Raw genomic sequence first — 14,327 nt, forward strand, 5'->3', positions numbered from 1 at the left:
CATGTATAATTAAACTCCCAGAAAAGTTAAAATGAAGGGAATTTTGTCAGCTTGATAACAAACACTTACAAAAAGCCCAAGCTAACCTTATACTTACTGGTGAAACACTGTATTATTCATAACATCAGGAACAAGTCAAAGATCTCTGCTCTCACCACTGTTATTCATAGTGTTGGAAAATCTAGCCAATGCAATGAGGCAAAAGAAGGAAGTAAAAAGCATACAAATCAGAAAGCAAGGAATAAAGTGACTCCTATTTGTAGATGGTATAATTTTCCATGCAGATAATCCCAAGGAATCTACAACAAAACCTCCCAGAGTTAGTAAGAGTTTATAAATGTCATAGAATACAAGATCAACACTCAATCAATTGTATTTCTGTATGATAGTGATGAAAACATGAACACTGAAATTTAAAATATAATACTACTTAGAATCACTTTAAAAATGAAATACTTACAAGTAAATACAATAAAACATGTATAAGACCTGTACATTGACAACGACAAAATGCTAATGAAAGGAATCAAAGAAGATAAAAATAAATGGGGGAGATATACCATGTTCATGGACTGCAAGACAGTATAGCAAAGATGTCAATTCTTGCCAAATTGACACACAGGTTTAATGCAACTGCTATCAAAATACCAGCAAGTTTTTTTGTAAATATAGATGAGATTATTCAAAAAATCATATGAAAAGCAAAGGACTTAGAATAAATTTTAAAAAACAGTTTTGAAAAAGACGAGCAAAATGGGAGAAATCACTCTACCCAATGGGAAGGCTTACAATATAACTACAATAATCAAAACAGTGTATCTCTTGGCAAAGAGATAGACATTTAGATTTACAGAACAGAATAGAGATCCCAGAAATAGACCCACACAAATGTGCCTAACTGATTTTTGGCAAGAGGAAAAAGCAATTCAATGGAGGAATGATAGCCTTTTCAATAAAGAGTGTGGGAGCAATTAGACATGCATAGGCAAGAAAATGAACGCTGGTCTAAATCTCACACATCATACAGAAAGTACCTCTAAATGGATCATAGATTTAAATATGAAATGTAAAACTATAAAACCTTTAGAAAAACATAGGAGGAAATCTTCAGGATCGAAGACTAGGCAAAAAGTTTTCAGATGTGACCACCAATAATATGACCCCCAAAAGGAAATACTGATACATTGGACATCATAGAATTAAAAACTTTTGTTCTGTGAAATACCCTGTTAAGAGGATGAAAACACAAGGAACAGATGGGAATAAATTATTTGCAAACCAAATATCTGATAAAGGAGTAGTATCTAGGATATAAAAGAACTCTCAAAATTCAACAGTGAGAGAAACAATTGAATTAGAAAGTGAGCAAAATACACATTTTACTGAAGTGAATATACAGATGGCACAAATAAGCACATGAAAAAGATATGCAACATCATTATTTATTAGGGAAATGCAAACAAAGAACACAATGAGATCACTACACACCTACCAGAGTGCCTAAATGCGAAACAAAACAACAAATATTGATGACACCAAATGTTGATGAGGATGCAGAAAAAAATGGATCACTCATACGTCACTAATAGGAATATAAAATGATACAGCCTCTCTGAATCTGGAAAGCAGTTTGGTTTCTTACGAAATTAAGCATGCAACTGCCATATGATGCAGCACTGTCTCTCCAGAGCTTTTATCCTAGAGAAATGGAAACCTATTCTTGCAGGTTGAATTGTGTACCTCAACAAGATATGTGGAAATCCCAACACCCAGTACCTTTGGATATGACTATACTTAGAAATAAAGTCTGTGATGATGTAGTTAACATAAGGTCATACTGGATTAGGGTGAGCACTAATTCCAATATGACCGGCGGCCTTATAAAAAGAGAAGAGACACAGGGTCTCACTGGGGAGAAGGCCATGTGGAGATGGAGACAGAGACTGGAGCAATGCAACTACAAGCCAAGAACATCAGGAATTGCAGGCCACACCAACATCTTGGAGAGAAGCATGGGACAGATTCTGTCTTGGAACTTCCAGAAGAAAGCAACTCTGTGCTTTGGTTTGGCTGCATCCCCATCCAAATTTCACCTTGAATTGTCATAATTACCACATATCAAGGGCAGGGCCAGGTGGAGATAGTTGAACCATGGGGGTGGTTTCCTCCATACTGTCTTCATGGTAGTGAATAAATCTTATGAGATCTGATGGTTTTATAAATGGGACTTCCCCTGCACAAGCTCTTGCCTGCCGCCATGTAAGACATAACTTTGCTCCTCATTCACCTCCCACCATGATTGTGAGGTTGCCCCAGCCATGTGGAACTACAAGTCCGTTAAACCTCTTTCCTTTTAAATTACCCAGTCTAGGGTATGTCTTTCTCAGCAGCATGAGAGTGAACTAATACACCCTGCCAACACTTTAAGACCGCTGGTCTCTAAACTGTGAGAGAATAAATTTCTGTTGTTTTAAGCCACCCAGTCTGTGGTACTTTGTTATGGCAGCCCTGGAAAACAATTATGTTCTCATAAAAATCTGTACATGAACACTCAGAGAAGCTTTATTCACGAGGGCCCTAAACTGGAAACAACCCAAATGTCTTTCAGTGGGTGAATGGTTAAACAAACTAGTGCATCGATGTCATGGAATACTAGCCAGCAATTTAAAACACACACACTCTATAGACATAGATAACAATCAGAATGAATTATGCGGAGTAGAAAAAGTCAATCCCCAAAGGTTACATAACGTATGACTCTATTTATATGACATTCCTGAAATGACAAATGATAGAAATGGAAAGCAGGTGAGCATTTGGCAGGGATTAAGGAGCAGGTGGGGGGACAGAAGGGAAGTGGAGGTTGCTATAAAAGGACAGTGTTCCAGATCCTTGCTGTAATGAAATGTGCTGGGTCATGACTGCCAGCGTCAACAACCTGGCTGCGAGATTGTACTATGGGATACAATATTTTCTGCAGGATATCATCATGGGGAGAAGCGAGTAAAGTGTGCATAGCATCTCTCTATATTATTTCTTACAACTGTATGTCAACATACATTTATCTTGAAATAAAATAGTTAAAAATAAAAATAAAAAAACTATGTGTTCTAGTTCAATTTAAGAGTTTTTCAAAATACTGATTCTCTTGCATCTCCATCACCAAGCAACCTACAGTCTTATGAGTAGTTGTGTAAACAACTAGCAATCATATAAGATGATCAAAATCATCCCATTGATGTGCCTGTAGCACTTTACCAATATTTCCAGAATTACAACTATGTTTCCACCTGTCTCTAGTGCTAGGGGGCAGGGACACATTCATGCACGTATGCTCATGCACGTACGCTCACGCACGGACACATCTTTACCGATGCTTCGGTCTCCTGATCACACCACAGTGCTGGAATTCTTACAAATGAAGTTATACTTAAACTAAGCCCAAAAGATCGTACGTGTGTGATCATGAGTATGGAGCCAAACCTCAGGGTGAAGGAATGTGGGACCCACTATTTACTGAGGACCAAGTTGCTCTGTGGATCATATAGGTCATCTCTTTATCCTCAACAAGGTCAGAACCACTGACAATTAAAAGACGAAGAACCTTAACTGTAGGGAAATGATGTAGATATCTAAGTTCCGTAGCTCCTTGCCCTCGACCTCCTGGGGCGTTCTTTCATTATCTGTGCGTACTGCTGGAAGCAAAGACACTGGGTCTGAAAAGGCACATGCCAAATTGGCCATTCATGCTCTTCTTTCATTTAGCACATGTCAAATGAGTGCACACCGCACGCTGAGCTCTTTTCTGGGTGATGGGATGTAGCAGCGATCTCGATGGGCATCACTCCTGCCCTCCCAAAGCTCACATTCTAGTGCAGAGACTCGCACAATAAACAATAATCCACAAATCATGCAACTCAGGTGGTGACAACATGCAGACGTAAGGATGACGGATGACTGCTGTGCGGGGCGGGAGAGGGCACAGAGCAGGCCACCCAGGATAGGGATCCAGGAAGGGCCTAATAATGTGACATCCGGAATGATGACAAGGAGACACTCAGGTGATGAACAGGGGCAGAGTGAGGAGAACTCGTAAAGCCCTGGAACAGGAACAAGCCTGGTGTGTTCAAGGAACAGGGAGGCCAGGCGTGACCGCCCAGAGAGGAGGGCAGGCGTGAAGCACGCGGAGAACAATGCTTTTCCAGTAAAACGACCTCAATCAGAAAATGCACGATACATTTCTAAAATGCAGAGGAGGACTTCACACAGCCCATGTTCCTTGTCACAATTCTCAAGAAAACATTGTCTTTAATTAAATATCAAGAGGAACTGCTACATTAATCTAAAGATGTAAAGGCCATATCACTAACATCATTTATTGATAAAATATGTGTTATGTCATCTCAATATAGCAACCAATACCAAACTACACCAAAGAAAGTAATGACAGGAGGATTTTTAGCGGACGTGGAATAACTCTAGTCGTCCAGTGAATGTCAAGGAAAGATCCACACCACAGCAAGTCAGGCATTACAGGTGGTGATGAGGATTTTGGATTTTATTCCAAGTGTGAGAGAAGACTATTAAGAAGGTTTTAAGAGGGGCAGTAAAGGGAAGTGATTTACATTATAAGAAGATAATTCCAGTTCCCACATAGAGAATGGGCTGGAGATAGAAGGTGAAACCCGTTCGAGAGCCACCTGATGGGCAGGCCAGGGCTGACAGAGGTGAGGGGCCAGGGCGGCAGCACCCGGAGGGGAGGACTCAGGTTTGGGAAGTGTCAGAGGTGGAGCACCAGGATTAACTTCACATGGAGATGAAAGAGAGCAGAGACTCAAGGATGATTCCTGCCTCTGACCTCGCTCCGTGGTGGATAATCATGCCAACAGCCAAGACGTGGAGGGCTGGAGAGGAGCAGTTCAGGCACGAGGTTTTCAGACACTGACCAGACATCAGGCAGAGAGCCGCAAGGTCAGTGCTCCATAGAGGACGCCCTCGCCCAGGGGAGAGGTCGGAGGTAGGGAAGCACGCTCGGGGGTTATCCGCACACATCCACACACAGTCACAGGACACCGTCTAGGAGAAGGTGCCATAGAAAAGAGGGTGAAGGACTGTGTCCCAGACACACCGACATTTAGAGTCTGGACTCAGGCAGAACAGCTCGCAGCAGAGACAAGCGAAGGTGGAGGAGCTGGAAGAGTGTGGTGAGACTCACACGGCAAAAGCTGTTGATCAATGTAACCTCATCCCAAGAACTGCAGGATTAGAGTCCCAGAAAGTCCCCATACACACGAAAAAAAGGTTAGATCATATTTTCTTCTAATAGAAAAATAGTTAATGCCTCATAGAATGTAAAGTAATCACATCAAATAATTATGCTGCCATTAAGAAGGATGTATATTTTACATTTTTTTTTTTTTTTTTTTTACTTTAAAGCTCAAATGATGTAGTATAATTTATGGGGCAATTTCTGTGAGAGTATTGTGAACTAGCCAAGGAATTCCAAAATATTCATCAAGAGTTTTCTTTGTTTTAAATTGAGAAAGTCCAGCTGTAATTGCCCTTGTAAAACTTCTTGCACAGTATAAGAAGTTAAAAATTGATGAGAGTTTGGTCATGGGGAGATAAAGTAGTTGGCAATCAAAGATACTTTTTAACGTGATATTAAATTTTGAACAGTATCAAATAATTTATAAATAAGAAAAGCTGAGAACATACACAAATGAGAAAGAAAAAAGGGACAAAGCAGAAGAAGTGCAAGTTTAAAGGCTGAGAAAAAATCAAACTGAAGTTTACACCTATCGCTCTTTCAAGTATCATGGAAAGAAGCAAACTAAAGTCCTGAGTGAACTTTCCACACGTTTTCCATTTTCCTCCCAGGGTCCTCATTTACAAGAGGGATGTATATGACTAAGAGATGAACAGAGGACACCTGCTGTCAGGAATGCATTTCAGAAGCATCTCTCAGGCCTCTGTGCCCCGCCTAGCCCAGGCTCCTGTGACATCTCAGTCTACATTGGCAAGCAGGGACATGAAACGCAGCGTCCACCCCTGCCCGTGGTGACAAGCACAGGTGCCTCCCACCCAGCCTGCTGACTCAAACCCCGTTCCTGAAGTCTTTGAGCTGTGTGAAATCTAACACGCATGGCGTTCAAAGCCCTCTCAAATCGGGCCCTGAAATCTATAATCAGGCCTTAAAACTGTGTTCTTCCCAACACGAGCCATGTGCTTTGCCACGTTACTAACACTATGTGAAAAAGTAACAGAGAGGGCAAGTCCGTTTATTACTACACCAAAAACAGCCCATGAAGACTTAAGTTCTGCAATGACCACAGGCCCCTAATGAGGAAGCACCAGGGCCGCTTAAGTCCAAGCACTAAGGGAAGCCCCTAGGCAGCCCCTGCCCTGCGCTGTGTGGGGCCGAACCTGGGTCCTCGCCTCGCCTCCCAGCACCTCTGCTCAGTTCCTGTCCTCAGCGTCTCCCCCCAGCCCCTGCCCTGCGCTGTGTGGGGCCACATCTGGGTCATCACCTCACCTCCCAGCACCTCTGCTCTGCTCCTGTCCTCAGCGTCTCCTCCCAGCCCCTGCCCTGCGCTGTGTGGGGCCGAACCTGGGTCCTTGCCCCACCTCCCAGCACCTCTGCTCAGCCCCTGCCTCTGGCCTCTGTCTTCGACCGTCCTTACTGCCTTTGCTGGGGCCACTGCATGTAGCCCCACAATGGCCACGTGGCCAGGCCACCCCTTCCTACACATGCTGACACAGAGGCCGTCTAAAGATATACCTGACCGTGCCGCTTCCCTACCTAAAGTCTTTCACTGGGCCCCTGTTGCCCAGCGCAGGGTCCGAGAGCCCTCGCTGTAAGGGCCGGAGAGGACGTATTTCTGCTTTGCCGCCCTGCAGTCTCCGTCAGTGACTCAGCTCTCATGGCAGCATGAGAGCAGCACACAGCTGCCCCGCTGTGCTCCCCAAGAACGCTGTGAAAGCTGGGCTGGGCTGCATTGGCCAGTGGGTCACTGTCCACCAGCCGCTGACCTAGAGGATAAAGCCTCATCTCTCCATCCAAGGGTGTGAGGTGTTTGGTGCACCATGTTTGAGGTCTCCCAGCAGAACGTGAAAGGTGGTTAGGAGGCCGCAGCTGGGGGCAGAGGCCAGAAGTCACCTCTGTACCTTCCTGCTGCTGCTGCAGACCCAGCGCTGCCTACAGACGGAAGCCTGTCACAAAAGGCCCCATGTCACATCCCTGATGCCCTTTGCACGTGACATCCCAGCCCCAGCAGCCCTCGCCTCGTCCCCTCCCTCACCAGTTTCATGCCTGCTCCCTGCACCCTGCACTTCTACTCCCGATCCACCTGAAAAGCATCACAGGCCTGTCAGGCCCCACCCGCACCTCGCATGGGCTTAGCAGAGTTTGCCAAGCAAAGCTGAGTGGCTGCTTAGCTGGGTCTTAAAACCCGTTCTGTCATCTAAGCAGGCTCTCTGGCTCCAGGTGGTTCCAGGTGGTGGGCTGTATGGTAAGCCCACATGCCGGGACATACCCACGGCTGCACCTCCTTCACCACCAAATTGGCACCTAGGTCCGACCCACATCCAACAAGATCACCTTTCGGTTCAACAGGCATTCTGTTACCCTTCAGCTTCGTGAGCTGGCAGAGGCACCGTGAGATAAGAGGCAACACCGTATCCAGACAAAGAGCGGTCTCGTGTCCAGAACACGTGAACACTCGAGTGGAAACCTGTCATGGATCTCCCCCTCCCCAAATCTGGAAAAGGCTCTTCCCACGTGGTGCTGTTGAGATGACGCCCTGTCCTCCTCCTCCAGTGCTCCGTGTGGATCCCTGCAGGGAGCAGGCCAGGCACGCAGCAGTCACGGGTAGATCAGCCCTGGTGAGAAGGACCCCACAGTGTTGGGCCAGGTACAGCCTCAACCCCTGCCATTGTGGCTCCTCTGCCTTAGGACAGCCCACAGGGCAGCCCCAGACAGAGGCCGGCCCGTCGCCCTAGTCCTGAAGCCTCTTTGGCGAATGTGCTTTCTGGTGGGCAGTGGGTGGCCCATGAGACTCACGGACCTGCACCCTGTGCACCCCGTGGCCTTTCCCAGACCACGTCCATCTCCTGACCTTCCTGCCAGGCTCTGACCAAAGAGCTGGGCCATTTGTCACTGCCCAGGATCCTCCATACCTTTCCCAAAGGCCCCTTCTCGCTTCACACAGCAAAGGCCCAGTGTGCTGCTTCAAGCCCCATCCCTGGAGTGACCAGCTGCAAACAGGGCCTGTTCCTGTCACTGGCTGTGAGGAACCAGGATGGAACCACTATTGTGAGTTGGTAGAGAAGGTGTTGGGTGCCAGCCCAGGGACTGAACCCCCAATCTGTCAACTCACCTCTGCTCCATGGCCCTGCGCAGGCCCAACCCCAAAGGTACATTTATTCACTATGTGGTGAACTGTGGCTGCCCCTAGCCCCTTAGACTTGGTGTGTCTGACAAAATCCAGCTCACAAAGGAAAGAGCCAGCCATGGTCACCCATATTCCACGGGGAGCCCTCGGTATCTGCCAGGGCCCAGTAGCCTGCTAGGAGCGTCTTTTCCATGGCAAATGGTTCTCTGGCACAGAAGGTGTAGCTCTGCTTTGAAAACCGGGGGGCCTAGGCCATGACTCCCTCCTGGGCTTGCTAGAGGATCCACTGCAGAGCAAACCTCTCTGCCAGGCCACACCCATCCCCCGTGCATCCGCGGGGTCCAGCCCGAGTGGCAGTGCAGCTCACATAGTGGCCTCGCCCTGCATCAGAGGCTCCTCAGCCTTCAGCCCTCTGCACAGATGAGTCAAATCAGTATTTCCAGGGACAGTTCTGTGCTTCTGAGTGGTTAGAGGTACAAGGTACAATAATTTGTCTTTTCCTTGAAAGGACTGTGCCAGCATGCCCCAGATCCTTGCATGTGAAACCTTGCTCTGACATGGCAGGAGCCTGAGTCTTTGCAGGGTTGGCCTGGGCTCCTCTGGCATGTGTGGTCTCACCAGGACCCCCAGAACACCTACCTGTTGTTCTCTGGGTCCAGTTAGCCTGGCGTTGTCAACTTAGGGGGACCCAAAAGATGTTCAGCAGCAGGTTCAGGCCACTGCACCCTGTTGATGGCGTTATGACAGACAGGAAGAGTTAACACAGCCTGGGGCTAAGACCGTCAGGACCACTGGTGCTCCTGACACACGGGTCTTCAGGGGAAGTGAGTCAGTGCCCGAGAAAGGCTGAAATCAGAAGTGATGACAAGAGCCTGTGAGCTGGGCGCAGCGGTATCTTCACGCCACACCTCCTGGAAAGCTCCACCTTGAAACATGCTGACGGACTACTCCCTCTTCCGCATTCCACAGCCCTGCTTCCATGTGTGTTTCCATGACCTCATCCAGTGTGCTATGGTTTTGTGTTTGCGCATCAGTCTTTTCCCCAGGATGGACGTTCCCTGGGGTCAGGATCCATGAATGTGTCCGCTCATCCCACCCACCTTCAGCAGCCTGCACAAATTACAGATTCAGCCAAAGGTGGCTGCATTAAATAGAAACGTATAAATTATCAGGATCAATACTCACAAAAGCAGTTGACTAAGGATACTCACTTATCGAAGTAAGAATATTATGTTTAAATGTGATAGAAAATGTTATGAAGCATGAGATGACCAAATCAAGGCTTTTCACTCCGCCTGGTTAACCTCGTGGAGTCTAGTTGGTGCCAGTCACATGCTAGCTGTTAGCAAAACCACCACAAAAGACCACCTCCTTTAAATTGACTTGATTCTAGAATGTGTGTGTTAATAATATCACCCGCTGTTCAACCACCGGGCAGATATTTGTTGAGTCCCTACTGTGTGCCTGGCCTTGTGGTAGGCGTAGAGGGTAGAACACGTAGCGAAACCCAGTCTCTGCCCTCTTGAACTCATGTTCTAGGTGCCAAGCAAGTGAATTAAACAGCAAATTTAAGAAGTGGTCAGTTCTGTAAGTCCTGTGTATGATTGAGAAGGAGGTGTGAGGGTTGGAGTTTGCCAGGAGCGTTGCAGACAGGCCCGTGGAGGTGGCGATGGGGTTGTGGTGTGAACTACGACTTGGAAGAGGCTGGGGCATCGCATGGGCTGAGGAGGACGCACTTCCCAAGGTAAAGGCAGGGCCAGGACCAGCCTCAGATGGGAGGGAAGGCCGAGTTCGGGCAACAGCCGGGAGTCCATTGCATTTGGTGGGGTGTCAGTCAGGAGAGGACCCTCTGAGGTGACCAGGCACAGAGGATCTCCCAGCCTGTGTGAGAACGTGAGCTTTCCCTCCCAGCGTCATTCCAGTGGGGTCCTCTGGCTGCTGAGAGGCACAAGTGCACGTGACCAACAGAGGATGCTGAGCCCGTCCAGGTGAGGCCCACAGGGACAGAAACATTAACAGTGGCTGTATTTGCATTCTAGATATATTTTGAAGTCACAGCCAACAGTCTTTGTGGAAATTATTCTGTCAAAAAATAAAAGTCTGGACTACAAAACTAAGGATTCTACTCCTAAATCAAACTGTGTCCCCCAAAACCCCCTTAGCAGAAAACAGCTCACATTGCTGCACAGCCCCCAGGAGACCACGTGGCCTCATGCCCACTTCACATGAGGCTGTGAAGGACAGTGGGTGAAGAAGGACCTCCTGGGGCGGAGACAGTGGACCAGAGCATCACACCAGGGCCAGAGGGGCCTGTGTTTCTTTTACAATGTGACACGTCGCTTCACAGATGAACACTTCATTTCCTGACCCCCTCATAGCTAGGGATGCTCATGTCACACTCTAGCCAATGGGCCCTGGGGAAATGTTGGTGCCTATTCCAGGCCAGGCCCTTTCAGGGAGACGGGTGCACCCCTGTTTTCTCTCTCTTTCCCACGGGCTGGGCTTCGGCCTGAAGGTGGGAGCTGGAGTGGCCGGGTGGACCACAGGTGTCAGCCTGTGCCATTTGGAGTCACAGTTGAGAGATCTGGGTCCCAAACGATGCCGGAGTTGCCATGTCAACCCAAACCACATAGTCGGACTGAAATGTATTCATTTCTATTTTGTTCAGGCACTATTAGTTCGGGTCTCTGATAGTTAATCCTATTCTAAATAAAGCAGGTGGTCAGCAAATGAGGCCAGAAGGAAGGGCTGGACACTGCAGTCACCAGGAACAACTGTGTCCAGACATTAGGATGGGCAAGGGCAGAGCTGAAGGCAGAGATGAGGTGGGAGCCTCCAAGGAGCAGCACGGTGCCAGTGTGGATGAGACAGAAGGAGCTGGAGGAGAGAGGGGACACAATGGCAGAACATAGAAGGTCGACGGGGCGAATACAGGCAGAGGGCTGTGCCCTCCATGAGGCAGGAAGTCATTGGAGGAACGTGAGCAGAACAATGACACCATCCTATTAGAGTTCTCACAGGACCTATCTGGCTGCTCAGTGGAGAACAGACTGTTGGGGACATAGATAGAATCAGGGTTCAGGTAGGAGGGAGAATAGGAAATTCAGGTAGGAAGGGAGGACCAGGGAGGCCGGGGAGGAGGAACCAGGAGGACTGGGTAGGAGGAGCCAAGGAAACCAGGCAAACAAGAGAACCAGAGAGACCAGGTAGGGGTGAGGGCCAGGTAGGAGACTAAGACAAAATTCCAAATGAGACATGACAGTGGCTCAGAGCGGGGTGGGAATTGTGGAGGTGACAATGAGCTAAATTCTGAACACATTTCAAAGGTAGTTTTCTTGGTCTGTTCAGGCTGTGATCATAAAATGCAATTGTACAAATAGGGAAACTGAGGCCCAAAACAGTTGAGTAATTCACGGAAGGCCACATAGTTGTAAGTGGCAGAAACACGATTCAAACCTAGATTCCTGGCTCCAAAGTGCGTCCTCCCTCCGTGACCCTGCGCTGCTGGAGAATGACAGCCCAGCAGCCCAGAAGAAAGGCTGATGCTCAGACGGATTCTGTGGATGGCTCTTGATTAGCTCCGAAGCACAAGGTCATTCAAACACCTTCTCCAACAATTTATTCTTCCCCAAGGACAAACACTACAAAAAGCCAATTCTGAATTGTCAGAATGAGAACGTATTCCTCATGGCAGAGGCCAAAATGCCACAAAATTCTCAGAAAATGAAGCACATTATGAAAATGAATGTGAATCTAAAAAGTCCTGGTAATCCCCTGTGCTCATATCTGAGATTGTGTTGAATGCTTTGACATCTTCCCGCTGGAATTGTGCTGGTGACCACGTGTGCTCTCATCCTTGCAGAAGCAGTGGCGCCAACACGACTCCCCGGCAGCCTCGGGAGCATCCCCCGGGAGGTGAAGCATTTCTGAGTCGCGAACAAAGGACCATTTGGTTCTGCAGAGAAGGGGCACGTCTTTATTTGACTAAGAAAGATTTGTGAAAGAGAAAATTGTATTTCTTAAGTCATAACAATGTGAGGATGTTTTTAAATCTAAGGATTTAACTTTCTTCTTAGCTCCCCCAGACATTTTTTTTTTTTTTTTTAAATATTTGAGACTACTAAGACACCCAGTGGTCAGAGCCAAGACAGGCCCAGCTGTGGGATTTGCTCCTAACCAGTGATGCCTGCCTGGAGCATTCTCCAGATGGAGCCCTGCCTGAATCCAGGTCTGAAATGTCTATTGCATCCTCTCTCAACCAGGGTTCCATGAGGACATGAGGCCCTCAGAGACGATTTGAGTGGCTTTACCTCAGTTCGCCCGAGGGTGGTTGCAGCCAGCGCAATTTGCACAGGAGGGAGGCTCACTGGAGGAACACGGCAGCCCCAGGCATGACACGTGGTGCCTCCTTCTCTCACCCCGCCAGGATGCTTGGTGTGTTTGCAGCATCCGCAACCACAGGAGTAATTGTTCAGGGCTCATCAAAGTTAATCAGTATGAAAACATAAGAGGCTCTTGCTTTGACTGCTTCAAGATAACAGGCCTGGAAACCCCAGTCAAAGTTCTCCTAGCGCTGGGTTAAATTGGGTCATGACATTTGTGGAGTGGGGAAGACAGTTTTTCTTGGAGATCTTGTTTGAAGGCCTGGATCTTTTGTTATTAATGATTTAGAAGAAAAGATACAACTTCTTCCTTGTTCATCTTTCTTAATGCTGTCAGATCACGAAACAGAACTTACCAATGTGCAGGGAATATTTTGAAGCAGGACTTTATTTTTCACTTAGGATGTGGGATCAGATGACCATTCCTTTGGTCTTTTCCTCATTGTTTGGAACGTGAGCTGCTGGGGAGCAGCAGGGGCTCGCAGGGGCCATCTCCTGGTTTGTCCCAAGTGGTCTTTGGTTTGGGGTTGGATTCTCATACAATAGCCACTCGTTCACTCACCAGCATATCACCACCCCGGAGTAAATTTCAACTCCATTTTTCATTTTCTTTATCGGTGACTCAGCATCTCTCGTGTGCCTTCTCCGCAGGCAGTCTGAGGTGCTCCCTTGCAGGGCTTTGAGGTCTCCCTGGGAGAACAGAGCCCAGGAGCTCTCAACCCAGGCAGGGATGGGCCTGGTGCCCAGCTGTCCCTGGCCTGGCCGCGGCCTCTGCTGCTCTGCTCTGCTGCGGGGCCTGTTCAGCCTGACCTCATTTGAACTGCCTGGATTTCAGTTTCTTTAACTAAAAAGTCCCTAGCAAGTGGCTGGTCTAGAAGAACTTCCAGAATTCTGAGCAATCTTGCCCTGGAAGTGAGTGCGGCTGCTGTCTGGCCTCCCCACCCTGAGGCGGCTTCCACAGGGCCTGCCCCTTTCCAGCCGTGCAACTCATATGCCATCATCCATTGATCCTCAGAGAGAAGCGGCTGCTGAAGCCAAGCCATGGTCCCCTCCTTCAAGGTTTCAGTTTAACCCCTTCATCCCAAGTAGAGACAGGCCCCACGGGCCCTTGTGCCCCGAATCCACAGAGCCGGTGCCTGCCACTTTACATTTGCACAGCCCTAGACCAGCCAGACATCCAAAGCAGGTTCATTGGCATAATTTAAAATGCTCTTGCACCCACAAAGATTTGAGAATAACCAGATGACAGTGGGGCCTCATCTGTGGCTTGGTGCCAAAAATAATAAAGTACACTTCCCTAGTTTTCCATCAAGGTAAAGGAAAATGACTTTGGAGGAGCAACTCACCGATGGTTCTGGAAACTCCCCTTGGGTGCTGCCTGACAATCCTGCTCATGGGAAGTGTGCTGAGGCCAGGCACAGGGCAGGGGCATGCAGGAGCCAGGCATGGCAGCCAATGCCAGGCATAGGACAGGAGCATGCCAAGGCCAAACACGGGACAGGGGCGTGCCAAGGCCGAGCATGGGACAGGGGTGTGCCAAGGCTGAGCATGG

Source organism: Piliocolobus tephrosceles, chromosome 15 (assembly GCF_002776525.5).
Source record: "Piliocolobus tephrosceles isolate RC106 chromosome 15, ASM277652v3, whole genome shotgun sequence".
NCBI lineage: Eukaryota > Metazoa > Chordata > Mammalia > Primates > Cercopithecidae > Piliocolobus > Piliocolobus tephrosceles.